We start from the raw sequence: 21,407 nt of genomic DNA, 5'->3' as shown, positions 1-21,407 counted from the left end.
AATAAGGTGACGCAGCACCTAGAATAGCCTCTGGATGAAATTTATGAAGTGGCATCTTGTATATTTCGTCCCATGCTGCATGCACTCATTATGGTGGCTTCAGAGTCCTGGAATCATCACTTGTAACTCCATTCTTGTTCCCCTTGCGCATGCCATCATCTCCATACTTGAACTTGCTCCAAGGTTCATCTTTCTTGTCCAAGCTGGCCCTTCATTTGTAAGCAAAACAAATGTATCCAATTTAGGCAGCATCATATTCTCATGAACATTAGAATCGTTACCAAGAAACGAAAGTACCTGATAATTCAATTGGCGTGCGCGAGCTCTAGTAATTGGTCCAGTATGTATAGCAGCAGGGGCTATGGGTGTAACAATGGTATTAATGTCCTCATCAGCCCCCCTGTCATTGAGGCAAAGGCAGGAGCAGTAAGTCAATGAAGCTGCGTCCGTCCCTCGCGCATGAGCGTGGTGGCTGGCAGGACTAGTAGGAGCTTTCCCTACACGCTATCCCTCCCGCACGAGGTGGGCGAACATGTAGCAGTGGATTCGATACTGTAGAAGTAGGAGTAACATCATTGTTCGTCTTCTCGAAGAGGCGAAGAGCCAAGCGCAACCCGGGCGTGGCAGTTGCGAACGCTCGCGTGGTGCGGTGCCTTGCAGCATGCATATCGGCATATAGCCAGGCTCTTGCATGAGACAAAATTGCTATTTGAGCCTACTATTGTAGTACTAGTTCTTGCTAATATAGCCCTGTAAACTGGAAAGGAGTATTTGCCTTTCTAGAGATTTCAGCAAGTGACTAGACTACACCATGTGTAGTACTCCCTCCCTTCCGGTTTAGAGCAAGTACAATAGAGCTGAGTCAGCGGGCTATAAGCATTAAACTAGTATATTTCTGCTTAGTTGGAGGAAAGACAAGAGGAGAGAGAATGTAAGCGGGCTCTTCATGAAGAGCCAGCTCTAGCACGTGCTCCTAGGCACTTTGTGAGAATGAAAGGTGGGCCACATAATAAAAAAGTAGTACACTCTTTTGATCTACTATTGTACATGTTGGTTATAAGATGGGTTGTAGATGACATGGCACTGGCTTATAGCCAGCATCTATCTATACAATTAACCATGCTCTTATAGGGCTCAAATCTCAAATCTCATCAACCAAGGCATTTTGCGATTAGAGGAATGTATCTGATACTTTACAAAACTACCCTAATTAAAATCATGCATTAATTACGTAGTTCTCTCGTTTTCCTCTCCGCCTTGGTCGCGGTGCACAATATTGAGCACTCCTATATGACTAGCCGCTCTATCTACATGCGGGACATCAAAGCATCCGGGCCCGCGTGCCATCCACCAAATCACAGTGAGGTGCTACAGTCAAAAATCACCGGTCAGCTCGGTGTGGCCGTCATGACCCGTCATATCACAAAACCCACACCTTTACTAGCAGTGGTAAAGTGGCCTCAAAGTTGGACTGGACGAAGCAACCATCATTTCACTCGAACGCTCATTGAAGCCCTTTATCCCCTTTCTTGAAGAAAACCTCACTCTAGGCTACTCAGTTCTGCCATTTTTCTTCTATGCCGACGAAGGAAAGGTGGCGAATCAGTGATGCTGCTATATTTTCATTCCAAGAATCTTCTTTTTGTGAAGCATCGACCGGTTCTCACAGCCTATTCTTTTCCCGTTTTCATTGCGATTGTGGTTTCCTTTCGATTGCTTTTTGTTTGTCAGTTCATTGATGGATCCTAGAGCACTAGGCAAAGAGTTGTAGGCGGACAACCCACTGGAGACAGCAATCTCTAGGAAGCGAGCACTGACCAACGAGTTGACCATGTTGGCGGGCCAACCCATGGAGATGAAGAACTCCAAGAAACAAGCACTGGCCAAAGAGTTGACGACGTTGGCGGACGAACTCCTCAAAGAAAGTTGGAAGAACAGCAAGGGCCCCACCATGCCTACCCCAGAAACTCTGGTGGCCACCAATGCGAGGCTCAAGGCCGAGTATGAGGAGGTAGTCGCCGTTGAGAAGCAGTATTCCCCTAGCAAGGTGATGGCCCCCATCGAGGACGAGGAGATGGCCCCCGGAAGGATGGGATCCCCCGGTGAGCTGCACAAGGTAAAAAATAATGGCTTATTACCATAGTTGTGGTTTTTGATTATTTGAAATGTGCTTGCTAATATGTTAGGGTTGTGCAGGTGCCGGTGGACGTCCTTGATGATTCCGATGTCGCGGCCCGTCCTGTGGACAACGCCCGAGAGATCATTTTTGATGTCGCGGTCCGTCCTGTTGGCATCGCCCCGGAGATCAATTCCGATGCTGATGTCCATCCTATGGACATTGCCCCAGAGATCGATTTCGATGTCATGGTCAGTCCTATGGACATCTCCCCAGAGATCAATTCCCATGCCGCTGTCCGTGCTGTGGTCATTGCCCGAGAGATCGATGACAAGAAATAGTAGGTCGTGCTAATCCTTCAGGGTAGTTTTGCATTGCCATGTGTTTAATTACCAGAACGATGCGTGTTATCAAACCATCTTAGGGCTAGTGCACTGTCTTGTGTGGGCGGTACTTGCTACTTTTGTTTTATAGTGAATCATGCAAACCCTCTCTGAGTTATGGAAATAGATGTATCCTCACCAGCTTTTGATGTAATATATGGCATGCTTAGATGTAAGTTTGAACTGTTTATCATATCAGCAGGGCTTGTTTGATGATTCTTGGGGTTAGTAGGCTAGCTACCGTGCGAGCTATAGTACTTGCAAAACACTCAACAAAGAGAAACGTTGGGGCTGATGAGCTCGTGGTACGCTTATACTTATCCGTCGTCGATCGGCCAATAGCCCAAGCTCCTAAAATTATAGGCCTAGTCGACATAGATAGATTCAGGCCTCATTTGGTTCATAGGGTAGGAAAATCGTAGCAAAAGTACAGAGACGTACAACAGAAAATCATAGCAGTACAGAGACGTACTCCCTCCATTCCAAAATAGATGACCTATAGGCGGGCTAGTTTGGCCTAGTGGGTTTTTTAGGATGGCCTAGTGGGTTTCAGTGATATGACGTGGTATAGTGACATACAGTCTTCACGTGTGGTAGCAGTATTGCGGGTACAATAAGTTTTCTTGAGGAAGCAGAATTCAACGAAGTCATGATGGTTCCTTCGTCCGACCAACTTACAGTGGGAAAGGTTGGGCCTGCGATATGACCGGGGTAGACCAAGATAAATTTTTCGAAAAAATAGTATCACTGCTGATTTATATTTATTTTTTATTTCTGATGAATGCTAGGGTTTCAACTCTTATGACGAAGAGTGCCAAACATGGCACGTGCTGGATGTCCCACACGTCAGCGAAAGGAGTGGGACATGAACAGCGTGGTAGAGCCCAGCGCAAAAAAAACCAGCATAGTAGAGCGTCTCCACTTCTGGGTCGGAGACCACACGCAGTAGTACTAGTGGTATGAACAATACAAAGTGCGACCTGGAGAGAAAGACACCTCTAGTTGGAAGGTCTCGGGACATACACATAAACAACTATAAAAGCTAATATGTGCCTCCAACTAATATAGTAGTAGTAGAGTACTTAGGCACGTACTCCATAACATCACCGTGCATTGCACGTACAACATTTAGTGGTACTCCCTCCGTTCCAAATTACACGTCGTGGTTTTAGTTCAAATATGAACTAAAACCACGACGAGTAATTTGGAACGGTGGGAGTACGTAGTAATAGAAAAATGCCGCCCAAGAGTTCCCTTCTCGACCCACTTTTGGGTGTTTGGTAGAGTGTACGGAGGGTGCATAGGTCCACACTAGTTTAGCACAAATACACTAGAAGCATGCATGAAGAGCGCATGCATGAAGAGGGGTGTTGAGTTGAGCATGCATGAAGAGGGAACAACTATGCTGAGACGAGAACGCAACCAAACACACCCTATATGCCACGCATGTTCATACCATTTGTGCCTTTCTACTTCACTTACTCTGGACTCCCCCATGGCCCACCTCACATTATCACCATATATATTTCTTGGAGTCCGTGCACTGCGAGCAGGCAATCTCTTCTCCCTCCCCCGTCTCTCTCTTCTCAGCCGACGCTCGCCGAGCGATTAGATTTCGGCTATCGACGGTTTATTCCCACATGTTAGTGAAAATGTGAGACACCGCGTGTCCCCTCTGGTGAGCGGCGTGCGAGCCGGACTATCAGGGGTGCGACGCGTATGATTCGTAAGTGTGCCACCTTTTCCTTTTGAACTTGCAAAGCGTAACATTTTCATGCGATCGATCATAGAAATCTAGAACAAAATGACGAGGGCAGTGCTTTCCCGCGTGTTAGGCGGGCTAGTTTGAGTGATATGACATCCTACAGTGCCGTCCACTTGCTCCATTTTTATGTAAGAAAGAGTCTACACTCTTACATGGGAGGAGTGCGAAACACGGCGGATCTGATTTTCATCAAGGGAAAATTGTTCCCTGTGAAATAATGGAGCACTGTTAGCAATTATAGCATGATACTTAGGGCATCTCCACTGTTGGCCCTCAAATTTACACCGGCATCTGTCCGAGGACACTGATGGATGCCATCCAATGCTTCCCGCATACCTTTCGACAACTATATGAAATAACTGGATGAAATTCGTGCAAACAAAGCAAATTCCAAATTAACCAGATGAAATTCATTACATTTTGAAAACTTTTCCTATAAACTGGACGAAATTCATTACATATTTCGCACAAACCATACTAAAACCTACTGTAAACCTAATCTAAACGATCATCGGCGCCCGACCACCATGGCCCGCCATGAACATGAGAAAGCCGGCTATTGCCTTTGCCTCCTCCTCATTCGCCTCGATAACCTCCTCCTTCAAAGCACAAGGTTCTGAAGATTTCCGCCTCCACGTCGCCGTCAAGTGGCTAATCGGCCGCCGATGTTTATCCTACCAAGCTTCGCGTCGACTGAGTGGAGGAGCGGTGGCCTTCCTAGGAACAGAGCGGCGGCGGCCTACTGTGTACTGCTCTTCCTCGCTGCAGGGTATGCCCGCGCACGTGCGTCGGCTTCGTGGTCGTGGTGGCAGATGGTGGCCAGGGAGAGCGGGCGATCTCCTTTGTTTGCTCCTGCGACAGTACGTCCAAGAGAGCTTTGTAGCGCGCTCGGAGCGGGGCTGCCGATGTCCTTCATCTACTCCTGTGACAGTACGCCCAAGAGAGCTTTGGAGCACCAGGAGGCCATGGTTGGAGTGGTGCCGACAGAAGGAAGGGACCGGAGGAGAATGAGTGTGGGTCTTTGGCTATGGCTGGGAGCTGGGGCTCAAGTTAATATAGCGGGCGAATGGTAATGAGGCCGCGGCAGACAGATGGACGGCTGGCGCCGGAGTAGGTTCTTCGGCAGCCACGTGTCATTAATGTGGGCAGCGGACGGAAGGATAGTCGTGGTGTCGTTAACGCAGAACAGTCGCTTGCACCGGGATGTCGCGCGGGTGGCGCTCTCTCGGCCGTCGCGCTGCTGCATTGCCGGCGCCAGTGAGAGGTCGCGTGAATGCAGACGCTGCTTCAGTGACTTAACCGCAGGTGCATTGTATCACTGACATGAGGGCCCAACAGACATCTGGCACGCATGTCAGTGACACACCAACTGCACCTGCAGTTAAGTCCGGTGAATATGGTATTAACGTTCTGGAGAGACGGTAATTGTTTCAGGCGGGAAGCACGCGCTAGCAATGGAAGGGGTTTCGGTAGGCCAGGACGGTCAGACGTTGGCGTGGTGGTAAAATGTGAACTCATGGATGATGAGCCTTTGAAGAGTATGTGGCATGTATTGACAACCAGGCGTCCATGCAACCGCTCTTGTTCGCCAGCTAGCCTTTGACGACCACCAGAGCTATCACCAAGCGTCGTTCATGCCACCGCGCCGCACACTAACCGGTAAGGAAGCGATGGCATCCCGCCGCGCCGAGTTCCTCGCCGCCACGACCGCACACAGAATGGTAGCGGGTGGCATCCCGCCGTGCCGAGTTCATCGCCGCTCGCGACCTCACACCTATGTGGGCGGAATTTGAAGCTGCCAAGGCCGAATGGGCGGTAGAGCAAGAGGCGGCCAAAGCCGCACAGAGGGAGCGGAAAAGTCAGAAAGCACTCAAGAAAAGAGAGGCCCGCCGCCGCAAGAAAGAAGAGGACGCACGCGCTGCTGCGGAGAGGTCGGCGGAGATCCAAGCACGGTGGGGTGTCGCCGACAAAGCGGGGAAGGAGAACGACGGTGTCTGGCCAGCATGTGAGAAGTAGTAGTACTGTAGTTAGTGTGTGTGTCTGTGTCCCGTATGTTTGTTTAATTAATTACGAGCATGTAACAGTACTACTAGTTACTACTGTAGTTTTTTAGAGCAAATTACCAGTACATTAGCCTAGACTCAATGGAAAAATTCCTATCCTATGCATCAAATGGCATCTCTTTCTCTATAGGAATTGAGATGCATGTCATCTCACTTCCTATGATTTTCATATTCCTATAAAATTCCTATCCTATGAACCAAAGGAGGCCTCTGCTGGAGTAACTACTGTAGCTAGCAGTACTGCTGGTACAGTAGTTTTCTTCAAGAAGCGGAATTCAACGAAGTCATGATGGTTCCTTCGTCCGAGCAACTTCACAGTGGGTAAGGTTGGGCCTGTGATTTGATGGCTCATTAGTAATTACTGCGGCGACGACCGGGGTGACTCTCCCTTGGAGTTCTGCGCATGGCAAGTGGACCAGGATGGTCGACGTCCCACATGTCGGTGAGCGGAAGTATTCTTTCCGATATCGAGGAGCAAGGAAACCGCGTGGTATAGTATCACTTGTGATTTATATTTTTTTCCTGATGAATGCTAGCGTTTCAACTCTTATGACGAAGGAGTGCCAAACACACGGCACGTGATGGATGTCCCACACGTCAACGAAAGGAGTGGGACATGAACATCGTGGTAGAGCATCTCCACTTCTGGGTCGGAGACCACACATAGTAGTACTACTGTACTAGTGGTATGAATGATACAAAGTGCGGCCCGAAGAGAAAGACACGTCTAGTTGGAAGGGCTCGGGGCATACACGTAAACAAATATAAAACCTAATATGTGCCTCCAATTAATATAGTAGTAGTAGAGTACTTAGTCATGTACTCCATAACATCACCGGGCATTGCACGTACAACATTTAGTGGTAGTAAGAGACAAATGCCTATATGCCACGCATGTTCATACTATTTGTGCCTTTCTACTTCACTTACTGTGCTACATTACACAGGTTCGCACGTCCACTCCTGGGTACATGTCCGTCTCGTAGTTCCAGTCCCATGTGTTCTTCATATAGATGGAATGATCCTTGCATGACACGTGCACCTTGATGCTAGATGTCTCACGTGTTGGAAAAAGGATGAACAAAGATCACGTAAAAAATAGAGTGGAAGAACATAGATTCCCGACGACCGAGAAGGAGCAAGGAACCTCGTGGTGGAGCATCTGCACTCATAATATTTTATATTATTCAGCGATATAAAATCAACCAATCATCTCCACAGTGGACTGGAAGAGTACGAAACATGGCAGCCCAGTGTAGTTACATCATACTAGTACATAGCTAACCCATGCTATCACCATATTTCTTGGCTTCCGTGCGGCACCTATCTCTAGTAATTCAGTAGCCCATATCGCTTCTCCCTCCTCGTCTCTCTCAAAGTGCAGTGGGCTGGCGTTTTTGCCGTCTATTGAGGTCGGTTAACTCATCACATGTTAGCGACACGCCAAGAGTATTCTAAAAAGTTCTTTCACTTTCCGCTTTCAAAAACAAAAAAATCCTTTCATATACGAATTTGACTGTATGCTTTGAGAAACTTGAATGTTTGGATACTCTAACTTAGATAGAGGTTAGACTAACTCATGACTAACCTTGAACTAACTATAGCCAAAGAGGTGTTTGGGTGACAGGGTTAGATTGACAATAAATGCACTTGAGGGATAGAGAAAAGTGATTTTTCAGTGGTCCCAATGAGAACTATCTCCAGTTAGCACCTCTTGGGCGGGATAGTTTTTTTGGTGGGTTTGGTGCAACTTGCTCCAATTTAAACCCTCATGCTTGGATACTTTAGGGATATTTGAGCCCCAACTACCTCAAACTAACTCTAACCCATGGATCCAAACAGGGCCTATGGCCAGCCTCGACGCGGAGCAGTTGCGTGCACCGGGAAGAGGCGCTCTCTCGGCCGTCGCGCCGCTTCAAAGCCGGCGCCAGTGAGAGGTCGCCTCCGCTCTGGCCGGGCATTAATGCGGCACTGACGCTCCATGGCTACGCTGACCGTTTCACGCAGAAGCGCATGCTGGCAAGGGAGTATAGGTTTTGAATCGTTTCAGGTGTAGTAATGGTAGTTTGCAAGACTACTCAATTATTGCACTCAGTTTCCTAAGAAATTGTGGTAAAAAACGTTACTCCATAGCCCGATTCCCTTCTCCTTCCTCTTCCACCGCCCGCGCACATCCGCGGGAAGCGACCGTTCAACCCTTATATAGGAGTGCTAGCACAAAAAGATGCATCCATGACCACTAAAATTTCCAGATTAAAGCATCGCTCCAATGGGAGTATGGCGTATGTTGTTACCTTCGGACAGGCCATCGCTACCAGGCCATGGCGACCAGAGAAGAGGCGGCGGGAGGGGAATGAATGCAGCTACTCTTTGGGTTCGCCGTCCAGCTTAAATAAATGCACAGCATCACGTGTACCCGCGGGTACATAAATTGTATCATACGTGTCTGCTTAAGTGGGCATCACGTAACTGGTGTGTGTGTGTGAGAGAGAGAGAGAGACAGAGATACTGAGAGACAGAGTGCGTGTGTGCGACTTTACTCTTCAGACATGTTGTCAACCTTTTGCATCGGTATACAAGTATAATGGTATTTACTTTAGCTAGTGATTTACGTGGCCATGTTAATGTGGTTATGTAAAAAAATGTCACTTCCTGCACGTGATTTGCGTTATATAATTACAAGCAAGATGCTCGTGCATTGCACGGAACATCAATATGCATTTTTTTACAAAACACATGTTGTGATTTACCCATGCAGGAGTAATCCCATGTGTAAAAAACTAATGATATTTTGAGAATTTTATCGGAAAAATGGTATCTCGAGAATGTCATCGAAAAAAATGAAAGATGAGAGATAAGGTGAGGAGGAGTGGAGCGTGGTGGTGACTGGTGGTCGGAATGGGCGGAGGCATGGGGATGGACGACGCCGGAAGGCGGCAGCGGCTACCAAGCTAGATTGTTCCAGAGACATTCTTTTCTAATTGCTCAGCGATGAGGTTGTGGGAGATAAGGATGTGGCGAGAGGTGCGGGTATCTTTTGTAAAATTATCATAGTTTGCTTTCTGTCCGTCAGATATAGATTAGGCCGTCTATATTACAAGATGGCAGGCACACCATCTTTGCCAACTCGGTTTTTATAAGGGTACAAATACATATGATAACTTTGCTAACTACTAAAGTAAAGTGGAATTTCTCCATGTTATACAAGTAAATTAAGGTGATTGTTTATCATACAGGTAAGGTTAGATGAAGGGTGGTAGGAACAAATGCTCCGCCTAGAGCATGTGTGTGTGAGATGGAGTCTTAGTGTGTGTGTGAGAGAGAGAGAGAGAGATGGAGTCTTAGTGTGTGTGCGTGTGCGTGCGTGTGTGATGGAGTCTTAGTGTGTGTGTGGGGGGGGTGGGTGGGTGGGTGCGTTCGTGCAGGCATGTGTGTGTGTGTGTGCGTGTGTGTGTCACGGGGTCCTCGGTGGCGGATGTAATTTAAGTGTGCATGGCTTCATCATATATGAGTGATGTGTATGGCAGAGGCCACTAACGATGGGGTGCGAGAGAGAAAATGCCCGTAGAGAGGGTAGAGAAGGTGTGTGCGCGTGAGAAGAGTCGACATCGAGAGAACGTGTTTGTTTGAGAGACACCGAGGAAGACTACTATATATCGATGGTGCATGTAGGTGGGAATTAAACGAAGGGATGGTCTTATTGGTTTCGGGAATATATGGGAAGAGTGAGAGGGGGTAGCTAGAAGGAGATTGTTAAGTGTGAGTGTGTGTTTTACCCATCCAGGCGGAAGTTATGTGCACACAAAAAGAGAATGATTCGATGTGGCATTAGGGTTGAGGGTAATTAACTATGTATTCAGACATAGAGACCTTGAACGTGCATGTGTGAGAGGTATACATGTATACGTGGGATGTGTGTGCGCGCGCGCATGATCGAGATAAAAGAAAGAAGACATAAGTCATAAGATCAACGATATGGGAGAGACAGATCGGTATGACAATATGCATGCATGTGAGAATGGAGGGAAGAAGGCTTGACAAATGAGCATGTGTTTTTGTCTTTAAGAGATAGTGGCGTGGGCTGGAGCATGCATCTATGGCGAGCAAAGGGAGTGAGGCACAACGATTGTGAAAAAGAGACCAACCTATAAATGAAAGAAGGTTGATGGAGAAACAGATAAATAGAAAGATAAAGATGCTAGCTACTAGCTAGTGTGCATTAGAGATAGGAGTCGAGTGGATCAGAAGGCTGAGCTATGTGTGTGGGTGTGAGAGAGATGAAGACAGGGTGCATGTGACTCACATACAAACAAATATCAGACATAAATTAGATCCCGAGAGCCGAATTATTGTGTGTGTGAGAGAGAAATATATTTCACAACGAGAGTGATAGCTAGAGAGACATATGAGGAAATGCAAGATATCTCTAGGGAGAGAGTGTGTGTGAGCGACATACAAGAGAACAGTGGAGAAATATGAGACCCTTGGAGACAGAGTTTGTGTTTGTCTGTGTAACGCCCTTGATGCGGCTATATCTCCCACATGTCGAAGCACGACTTAGAAGCATAACCGCATTGAAAGCAATGTCACAAGTGAGGTAATCTTCACATCAACCCATGTAAATAAATAAAGGGGAAAGGTACATTATTGTCTTACACTCGCCACGTCATGCAAATACATAAATAAGTCATTAAATTCATCCAATACACTCAAGGTCCGACTACGGAACCAAGATAAAGATCAAACCCCAAATGCGACAAAGTCCCCGATAACCCCAACTGGGCACCACTACTGATCATCTGAAAAAGACACATAGTAACAACGAGAGTCTTCATCGAACTCCCACTTGAGCTCGGTCATATCATCTGGAGCGGTATCATCGGTCCCTGCATCTGGTTTTGGAAGTAATCTGTGAGTCACGGGGACTCAGCAATCTCACACCCTCGCGATCAAGACTATTTAAGCTTATAGGTAAGGTAAAGGTATGATGTGGAGCTGCAGCAAGCGCCTAGCATATATGGTGGCTAAACATACGCAAATGAGAGCGGGAAGAGAAGGCAAAAGCACGGTCGAACAACTATGATCAAGAAGTGATCCTAGAACAACCTACGTCAAGCATTACTCCAACACCGTGTTCACTTCCCAGACTCCGCCGAGAAGAGACCATCACGGTTACACACGCGGTTGGTGCATTTTAATTAAGTTAAGTTTCATGTTTTCTACAACCGGACATTAACAAATTCCCATCTGCCCATAACTGCGGGCACGACTTTCAAAAGTTCAAATCCCTGCAGGGGAGTCCCAACATAGCCCATCACAAGCTCTCACGGTCAACGAAGGATATTCCTTCTCCCAAGACAATCCGATCAGACTCGGCATCTCGGTTACAAGACATCCTCGACAATGGTAAAACAAGTCCAGCAACACCGCCCGAATGTGCTGACAAATCCCAATAGGAGCTGCACATATCTCGTTCTTAGGGCACACTCACATAAGCAATCCGTACAACTAAAACCAGCCCTCGAGTTTCCCCGAGGTGGCGCTGCAAGGGGCTCTAGTTTTTACCAACACTCAGAGGAGCACTGGCCCGGGGGGTTTAATGAAGATGACCCTTGGGCTCCAGAAACCGAAGGGAAAAAGAGGCTAGGTGGCGAATGGTAAAACCAATGTTGGGCATTGCTGGAGGAGTTTTATTCAAGGTGAACTGTCAAGGGGTTCCCATTATAACCCAACCGTGTAAGGAACGCAAAATCCGGGAACATAACACTGATATGACGGAAACTAGGGTGGCAAGAATGGAACAAAACACCAGGCATAAGGCCGAGCCTTCCACCCTTTACCAAGTATATAGGTGCATTAAGATAAACAAGATAATATGGTAATATCCCAACAATAAACAAGTTCCAACAAGGAACAATCTCCAATCTTCACCTGCAACTAGCAACGCTATAAGAGGGGCTGGGCAAAGCGGTAACATAGCCAAACAACGGGTTGCTAGGACATGGTGGGTTAGAGGTTTGACATGGCAATATGGGAGGCATGATAAGCAAGTGGTAGGCATCGTAGCATAGGCATAGCAAAAGAGCGAGCATCTAGCAAGCAAAGATATAAGTGATTTCGAGGGTATGGTCATCTTGCCTGCAAAGTTCTCAGAGTTGCCTTGATCCTCGTAAGCGTACTCAACGGGATCCTCGTTCACATACTCGTCTCCCGGCTCTACCCAAACAAGAACAACAAGCAAAATGGAACACAATCAACCACGTGCAATGCACAAACAACATGATGCAAACATGGTATGATATGCGGGATGCGATATGCGATGCCTATGCAAGAGTTGGAAAGGAATGATTGAACCTGGCCTCAACATGGAAATTCAAGAGTGCCACTAGAAAGTGGAGTTGATTTCGATCAAAATCGATATAAAGATCACCGGAATCGGATGCACGGTTTGGAAATGACAAGCAAAACAAATATGGCACCGGTCTGCGATAATCAGCAAGTAGCCTTCTAAATACATCAAGAACACCATGCTACAGCACTTCAACATGACAACAAAATACATGGAAGAGATTCACTCATGATGCTTGACAAAATATGAACACTGAGCTACGGCTAATTCACTCATTAGCAGGTTCAAACAAGCATGGCAAAAGTGCAAAAGATAACAGGTTACAGACTTAGGGAAATTAACAGCATGTCAGGAATTTATCATTAGGAAGCAATCTTTAGAGCATGAAAACTACATGCTACAGGAACATATCATGGCAAATCAAGGCATGGCATGAAGCTACTCTAAGCATATAACAAAAGTCCCTTAGTTACCATGAGCCAAAAGGGATCAGAAAATACAATTGCAAGCATGTGAACATAGCAGAAACATAAAAAAATTCAGACTTAGTGAAAAACTGGAGCATGCAAAATAGATTAACAAGTAGGCATGTTTACGAGCTCTATGCACTCACTACGAGGCATTGCATGAAAAAATAAGCATACACCCAGCAAATAGACATGGCATAGAAGCTAAACATGGAAAGAACAACATCATAGCACGCACGGGTCAACAACAACAAGCTTGGCAAAATTGCAAAACATGTTAACAATCTACCAGGAACATTTTATAGCAAAAGTAGTGCTCAATTGACTCAAGCTAGGGTGCTCCATAATTGCAAACAAGGACATGGATGGATAGAGCACAACATTATCCACAAAACATCCTTACTGATCATGCTCAAAAGAGGCACAGATCACTTGGAAACAACATGAACATATGGCATAAAAATAATAACAGGGCAAGGACTTAGTGAAATTCTAAGTCCCTGAAATCAGCATCATTGAATAAGATACTTTGCATGCTTGTGCTAGTCACCACGAAGATCACAAAAATACATGGCATACACCCCTATAAAGATAGCATGTCATTCTTCAAAATACATGTAGAGCTGAGGATCATAGCATGCACACATTAATCATGGCAAAAATGACAAAAGTGCATTTGTTGAAACTGATCTGAAACTATCATCACATAGCCCTCTTCCAACAGCATTTCGGGCATCAAGATGAGCTCAAATGAAAATGATGCGATGAGATGAAATGATGTACTCGTCGATACGAACATTTTGGTTATGCTACATGCACGAATCGGAGCAACGGTAATGAAGCTATGACATGATGAAGTATGCATAAAATTACTGGGACTTGGCAGATTTGCTGGAAAAAAACAGACGGGCGCGATTTAACTAAATACTGCGCAGGGCGAGGGATAGGGCCGGTCAGGGGCTCACCTAGTGAGCTTTGGCCCAGGAAGGAGGGAGAGGCAGGCCAAGGCGGGCCGGGCGATCTGGGCCTGGGAGGCCGAGGAGGTGGCCCACGCGGAGGTCTTCCTCCTCCCGATCCCGCCTGGATCAGGGAGGCAGGAGGTGGCAATGTCGGCTGCCAGCGTGGGGAGGCACCGGGGCGGCGCTGCTGCACCGATATCCGACGATCTGGCCGGGGGCCCGTTCCGGTCGACGCGAGGTAAACCTAGTGACCGGGATTTTCGGTGGGACCGACTAGTTCAACTCGGTGGGAACCGATGTGCTAGGGTTAGGGTAAAACCAAAACTCGGTTTGACCGATTACTCAAACTCGGTGGACCGATTTGGGTAATAAGCGAAACAGAGAGTTGGCCAAGCAAACTCGGTGGGGCCGATTGCATATCTCGGTGGGACCGAAAATATTGAATAGGTAACAGAGAGTTTGCAAGCCCATCTCGGTGAGACCGAGATCCCATCGGTGAGACCGAACTGATTAGGGTTTCTGGAGTGGCTATGTTAACTGAACTCGGTGGCTCCGGATAGAAAGAATCGGTGGGGCCGAGTTTGACTTTGGTTTAGGTCATATGTGGATGTGGGAAGGTAGTTGAGGGTTTTGGAGCTTTGGACCATATCACTAAACTTTTAGAGCAAGAAAGCCATTAAGCAACACCTCATCCCTCGTTGATAGTAATTGGCTTTTCCTATAGACTCATGTTGATCTTGGATCACTAATATAAAATGTAGACTTGATCTGAAGCTTGAGCCAACCTTTGTCCTAGCCATCTTGAGGGGTTCCATCCTCTAGTCCCATGCCACTCCATTGTGACTTATCTGAAACATACTAGGTAAAAGTGTTAAGTCAACAAGAGATATGTTGACATTAATTACACCAAAACCACCCAGGGAAGCACTTGTGCTTTCATACCTATCTAAGCAATTTAAATGGGGCCGGAATCATCAAACAACAATGCTGGTAAATCCTCATATGCATATTTAGCCATTTGAAGCAAGCAACAATTTTAACCATATTAAATGTGGTTATCATGATGCGGATGACATATTCAAGTGTTATGCAATATTTATTAAAATTTGACATGAACATGATATGAAGCATTAGTCATCGTGGCGGAAACGGAAGGGGTGCCACGACAACGACAACGAAAAAAAGGTGCCACAGAAACATTCCGATTCCGGTAACTCGATTGAGATGCCGGTGCAAAAGGAAGTGTGAAGGGAGCGTGGAAAACACAAGAGATGGTGGGGTGCTCCCAGTTACCGGGTTCCCACGGGTGGATGGCAAGGCAATGAGGAGGAATAAGGAAGCGACATCTCGGACACGGTGCAAACACGAGCATCTCATACAACACACATGCATATGGTCCACGGCGTCGTCTCGGGGTTATACCTTCGAAGTGTGCATTTCCGGGGCAGTTCGGGTTCGGTGCGAACTAGAGGAAGTAGACGTTCTCGGGGCATTCGTAGTGGAGGTAGTCATAGACGGCATCGGTAATGGAAGTAGTGATACACGTTTCGTAGAGGGACTTGACGAATCCGAGTCACTTGGGGTCGACGATAGTCGTTCATGTCCTTAGTCGCACAAGTATCCGTAGATGTTCGGGGTCATGGCGAGGAACTCGACGTTCATGGAGTCTCCGAGGGTCGAAGGTAGTGGTACTTGGCAAAATGCACGTCGACGGTAGTTATTCTCATATCGTCGTGGAAGTAGTCGTTCACTTAACGGTCTTATCGGAACCTCATCAATGGTAGCGATCCACCTTGGTGTTCCGAAGGGGTACTTGGTGTCGTGGTACTTGGTGATTTCGGGGACGGCAGAAGATGAACTTGGCGATCCTCGTTGACCTGGTACTAGGTGTTCTCGATCGGGGAAGCAAAACGTAGTCAAACTTGGCGGACTTCGGCTCAAACAACAACAAGCATCACATATGCATGTAGGTAGATGCGACGAATGGGACAGAGGAGCTTGGTGGATACAAGCAGCAGCACGGGGCTGGCAGAGGCGACGTGAGGCCCACGCGGAGGGTTGAGTCAGTCAACGGGTGAAGCGGGATTGCCGCGGCGGATGCAGCGGCTCGACGCAAGCAGGGCACTAGCACGGCCAGCGGGCACTGCCGGGTCGAGCACTGCTCGATGCAGCGCGATGTAGAGGCGGGGAGCAGAGGGACCGGCAGTGTTTCGGTGTAGCACCACGTCGGCGCTGGGGACAGGGAAATGGGTGGAGGTGGCCGGAGGAGCAGGAAACGGCGAGCATAGGTCAGGGAGGTGCGATGGCAGGGTCAGGGGGCACTCTCCTTGCGGCGAGATGGCAGCAAGAGTACGGAGACGGCCACGGGAGGCTGGCGGCTGCGGGCGACGCAAGCAGCAGAGTTCAAGGCCATGGTGGCGGCGTTTGGCCGGCTTGCAGGTCGCCGGAGCAGCGAGGCAAGGTCGGGCCAACAGGAGGCGCCGTGGCTCCAGAGGAGGTCCAGCATGAGGAGGAAGTCGAGGTCCTAGAGCAGGGCGACGGGGTGCGCTGCGTGAGGGAGAGAGCGAAAGGAGGGAGGAGCCCTGCGAGCGAGAGGAAGAGGGAGGTTGGCAGCGCTGGTGGAAGGAGAGGAAGGGGAGATCTAGCGAGGAAGCACGCTCGCTGTCTCCTGGCGGCGCGAGGGAGTTCGATGAAAGAGGGGAGATGGGATCGGACGTGCTAGAGTTACCGCGGGGCGCGGTTGGGCCTTGGAGGCCGGCCCAGTAGAGAAGGAAGTGGCCAGAGGTCTGCTGGGTTGTTGGGCTCCTTTCTCTCTCTGTTGTTCTTCTTATCCATTTATAAGATATAAATGGAACTGCGCATAAATGCACAGAGAGGTAGCAGTGGAATTAGGGAGAGAAAAAAATAGTTCTGAGTCCTTGGAATATGGTCAGTTAAAGAAAAGTGGTGTGAGGATTTTACAGACTATAAATTTAAACATGTTCGAATTTAATCCAAACTTGCATGAATTTATAACCTAACCAAACCGAACCAAATGGGCTTAATTTTATAGGATGGCCCTACATAATAGATATGATTTATGGGCACAAGATGAACATTTATGGAGGAAGTAAGAAAACCAAACATAATGAATTGAGTTCAATATGTTGAATTCGAAAACCCTATCAATGAGTTCTGGTTGGACAAAATTTAGAGGGTGGCTGGACATATAAAACCTGCATAAGATGACCAAGGTTTGGGTAAGAATTGAGAAGTGAAAATGCCAACTCAAATAGAGGAAGAGCAGGGAACGAAGGAAGTAGCACTTTGGGGATTTGGAAACTTGGGTGAAACCAAGTTGAAGTTGAGCAATGAGTAAAATACGAAAGGATCAAAGAGAAGAAGGAGTTGCAATGCACATGATGCTCGTGGCAACAACATGAATGACCAAATGCAATATGACAAGAGATAGGCATGGCAATGCAATATAACCAATGATGAACATGATGCAAGAAGAAATATGACAATGGGCACTCATCATGATTAGGCATAAACATATAGGAATGAAATATGCAAAATCAATTATGATAATGCAACAAACATAGCAAACACATGACAGCAACTAAGAAAAAAGGAAAGTATCTAGAGCATCGGTCTTGGGGCGTCATAGGGCCTTGTGCTCCACATGGTATTCATATTGTGGTCCGGGAGTAGTGGGAGGAACCAGAACATGCCATTTGACAGTGACAAGTTGGCCACGATCAAATTCCTACTCAACAGTGTGAGGCCTTGGGGGTGGAACTGCAGCTTCAGCATTGACTGTGGCTTCAAGTTGCACACTAGCTTTAGGTGCAACATTAGCTTTGGGCGCCACAGTATTTTCAGCTATGACAACGTCATTGGCTTCAACAATGTTGGTTGTGGCAGCCTCAATGTTTTCAACCTCCTCTTCAGTAACATGAGGGTCAGGCACTGACACTTTCTACTCGAGAATGACTTCTTAAGTGACAGGGGGTGCAACAACTCTTTCTTCTTCTTGTCTTGGTTCTTGATTGTCTTCGGCTGATGCAGCCGGAATGTCTTCAACAACTTTGGCTTCAGAGACATTCACAGTAGGAGTGGCTTCAGGAAACACTTAATGTGCGACTGAGCTTTGTTGCACTTCTCCTTCTGGAATGCTCGACATGGTGACTGGAAGCCTAGGGCCTTTGCGAAGCCTGCGGAATGCGGGCGATGCCTGTGGTGATGGAGTGGTCTGGACCATGTAGTCGTCGAAGCACCGGAGTGGTGACTTGAGTTGGTGGAGTACTGGGTGTGTCTTCATTGCTTGGGGTGTCTTCTTGAGGGCGATCAGCCCATGAAGCATCCTAAGCAATTGGCGTCATGGGACGACCAATGCTGATGAGTTCGCTGTTCGTGAGAACAGGCAATGATACCAGTTGGTGCTCAATTTGAGGAAGGACTTCATCATCTTCTACATTGTCTTCACGACCAATTTCTTCAGCTGTGATGGGGTTAACAGCTGGCACTTCCTCGTCTTCAGGAGCCTCTGTGGTAGCAGGCTCATGAACTACAAGTTGACGCTCTTGGTTGTAGGAGGCAGGATGTGCAACTGAGATGGGCTCAACAACAAGTGGCTCTGTGGCAGCAGCACGCTCTTTCCGCGAAGACTTTGTCTTCGGCTTCTTTGTTGATGGAGCACCATTAGAGGCATCCTTGTGCTTGCGCTTCCTGGCATCAGCTTCAACTGCCCTGGTTTTCTTTATCTCTGAAGCTACTGAGGGGGCCTTAGGCTTCGAGCCTGTCATGCTGGTAGGGAAGACAATGCTAGGTGCTTCCTGTCTTGGTGCTTCAGTGTGTGCCGCAGCAGACTTCTTCTTCTGTTTGGTAGCCATTCTAGGGTCGATACTAGGACGCCCTAGAGCCTTGCGCTTCTTTGCCTCATTGTGGGCTTGAACACATTTCTCTGCGAAGTATTTCATCCGCTCTTTTGAGCCTTTAGCTTCCCCGCGCTTCTGGTGAAACTACTTCTTGAGCTCATGCAACATCTTCTTAAAGCTTTGAACATCAGCCATGCTGAGCTTTGCCATGTGCTTCTTGAACCGTGCCTTCTCAAAATCAATTTTGTTCTTCAGCTCGACAATCTTCTGAGCCAAGGCCAACTCATTTGCAATGGCTCCGTGGAAGGTGACTCTGATGTCCACTGGCAGCTGAAGATCATCGATGCTTATGCTCTGGTCGTTGAAGCATTCATCAATGAAGGTGTTCAAAATGTCAACGTCAAAGAGGGGTAGATCTTTGAAGATCTTCACCTCTTGCTTGCTCTTGATTAGAAGCTCAAGAGCATCATCACCAAAGTCTTCATTGCTTCACAGATCAATGGTTTCATCTTCGTTCCTCAGAACGGCAGCTGGTGTTAGTTCATGCCCAAAAATCTTCATGAGCTTCTTCATGGACTTCTCCTTCTTCTTGGAGACACGAGAAAGATCTTTAGATTGCACACTGGGTTCAGGAGGTGCAGTGGCCAATGGCTTCACATACGAAACTTTCAGTGCAGCAGAGGGCTTTGAAGCCTTTGATTTCTTCTGCTTCTGCTTTGGTGGAGCTGGCGCATCTTCAGAATCTGCGTCGTCAGCTGAGTGGTCCACCGTAGCCCCATGTACAACAATATGAGTGATGAGGCCTTCGAGGTTGTAGAAGGGGCCGATTTCATTGGGATTTGCATCACATGTTCCATCAGCCCTTGGAGCAGATGGACCAGGGTTGAAGTCGAGGCCGAACTGCTTCTTGTTTTTCTTGGCAGACTCTTTGACAAACTGAAAGTTGCGCTTGAAGAGATTGTCGTCGCGACACCATAGCAAACTAGATGGGTCAGCATTTTCAGGCTGTGGTCCTCAGACCATGCAAGGATAGAAGCCTTGAGCAATAGCTTCGGGCTTGGACTGCAGATTTTAGTACAAAATATCTCCCCATGGATGCTTGATAGAGTTCTTTTCAGCATATTCAGCAGTCACAAATCTATACTTGAACCATTCTTCGGCCCAGTATCTTCGAATCCATTGGATTCGGGTCTTGCGCTCGCCATAGGTTTCTTCAGGATCTGACTTGTACATTTCAAAGAGATTGGTGGCAGGTCCTTGGCTGTATCCCCACGGCGCTGCTTGCCACCCTTTCTAGCTGATTTCTCGGTGGCCATAGTATTCAAGATGAAAGGCTTCAAGACTGTGAATGGCTTCCGTCTGCTGGTCAAACAGGAACTGGCTTTAGGAGAATTGATGTGTCGCTGTAAGAATTCTGCAAACGAATGCAGACTATGAGAACCAAGGGATTCTCCCATGGACATGTACATGCAACATCATTAGAGGTGCGAGGGAAGGGGAAGAGGTCATATGCATTCTTAGAAGATTTTGAAGATAAATCAGTTTGAAGACATTGAGCTCATAGAGCGAAGACATTCACTTATTTGATGAGAGTTGGTTCCAGATTTGTACAAATCCAATAATAAGTACAAGTGAGGAACCTAACTAGTAGTGACACATAAGTGAATATACTTGGCATGATATGAGATGCAAATAGATCTAGACTTGCAAGCTTAGAAACCACTTCCTGTTGAAGTGGATGGATCCGACGAATCAAAAGGGCAGTAAAAGTAAGATTTAATTACCACACGAAGAACTGCTAGACGAAGTTGAGAGGGAGGCCGATCAGTTCAATCTCCCGTGCCCTAACTTGGCGGCGGAAGACACCTACGACGGCAGCAGAGAGGACGAAGTCTGCGGCCAGCATGAGGATGGCATCGAAGATATTGCAGTAGCTAAGAGCTTCGTCTCTGGTGTCGTCGCGAGCTAGCGGAAGCGCTAGGGTTTTGGTGCGAGGAGAGGAGCTGAAAGAAGAGATAATGACTGCGGTGAGGTGTGTATTTATAAGGACAGGGACGACACAGTGTTATTACGCAGGTGCCCCTGGCGGTTCACATCTAAAGGACACGTGGCATGCATGCAACACATTGAAAGTTGTTCCATGTTCCCACACACGCCTGGATTGTCGGGTGGTCGTTCCGGCTTCTCCGGGTTTCAGGCAATAAGGATATAGCATTAAAACATATTCAATTTTTGTCTCTGTGTCTTCTGCTAACAAGGACTCAGAGAAGACAATCGACAGTTTCAATAGAATGCATATGATTTGGATAGATAGAATCTGAGGTAGGAGCATAGAGGGGGTCAGGGTCCGATCACATTCACTTAGATCAAAAGATTCAAACATGAAGTCATAGCTATAAGTGAATGATGTAAAGGACATAACACCAATATATGTATATATATCAGT

The sequence above is a fragment of the Triticum urartu genome, chromosome 7, assembly GCF_003073215.2.
Source record: "Triticum urartu cultivar G1812 chromosome 7, Tu2.1, whole genome shotgun sequence".
Taxonomy (NCBI): Eukaryota; Viridiplantae; Streptophyta; class Magnoliopsida; order Poales; family Poaceae; genus Triticum; species Triticum urartu.
This window is presented reverse-complemented; position numbering follows the sequence as displayed.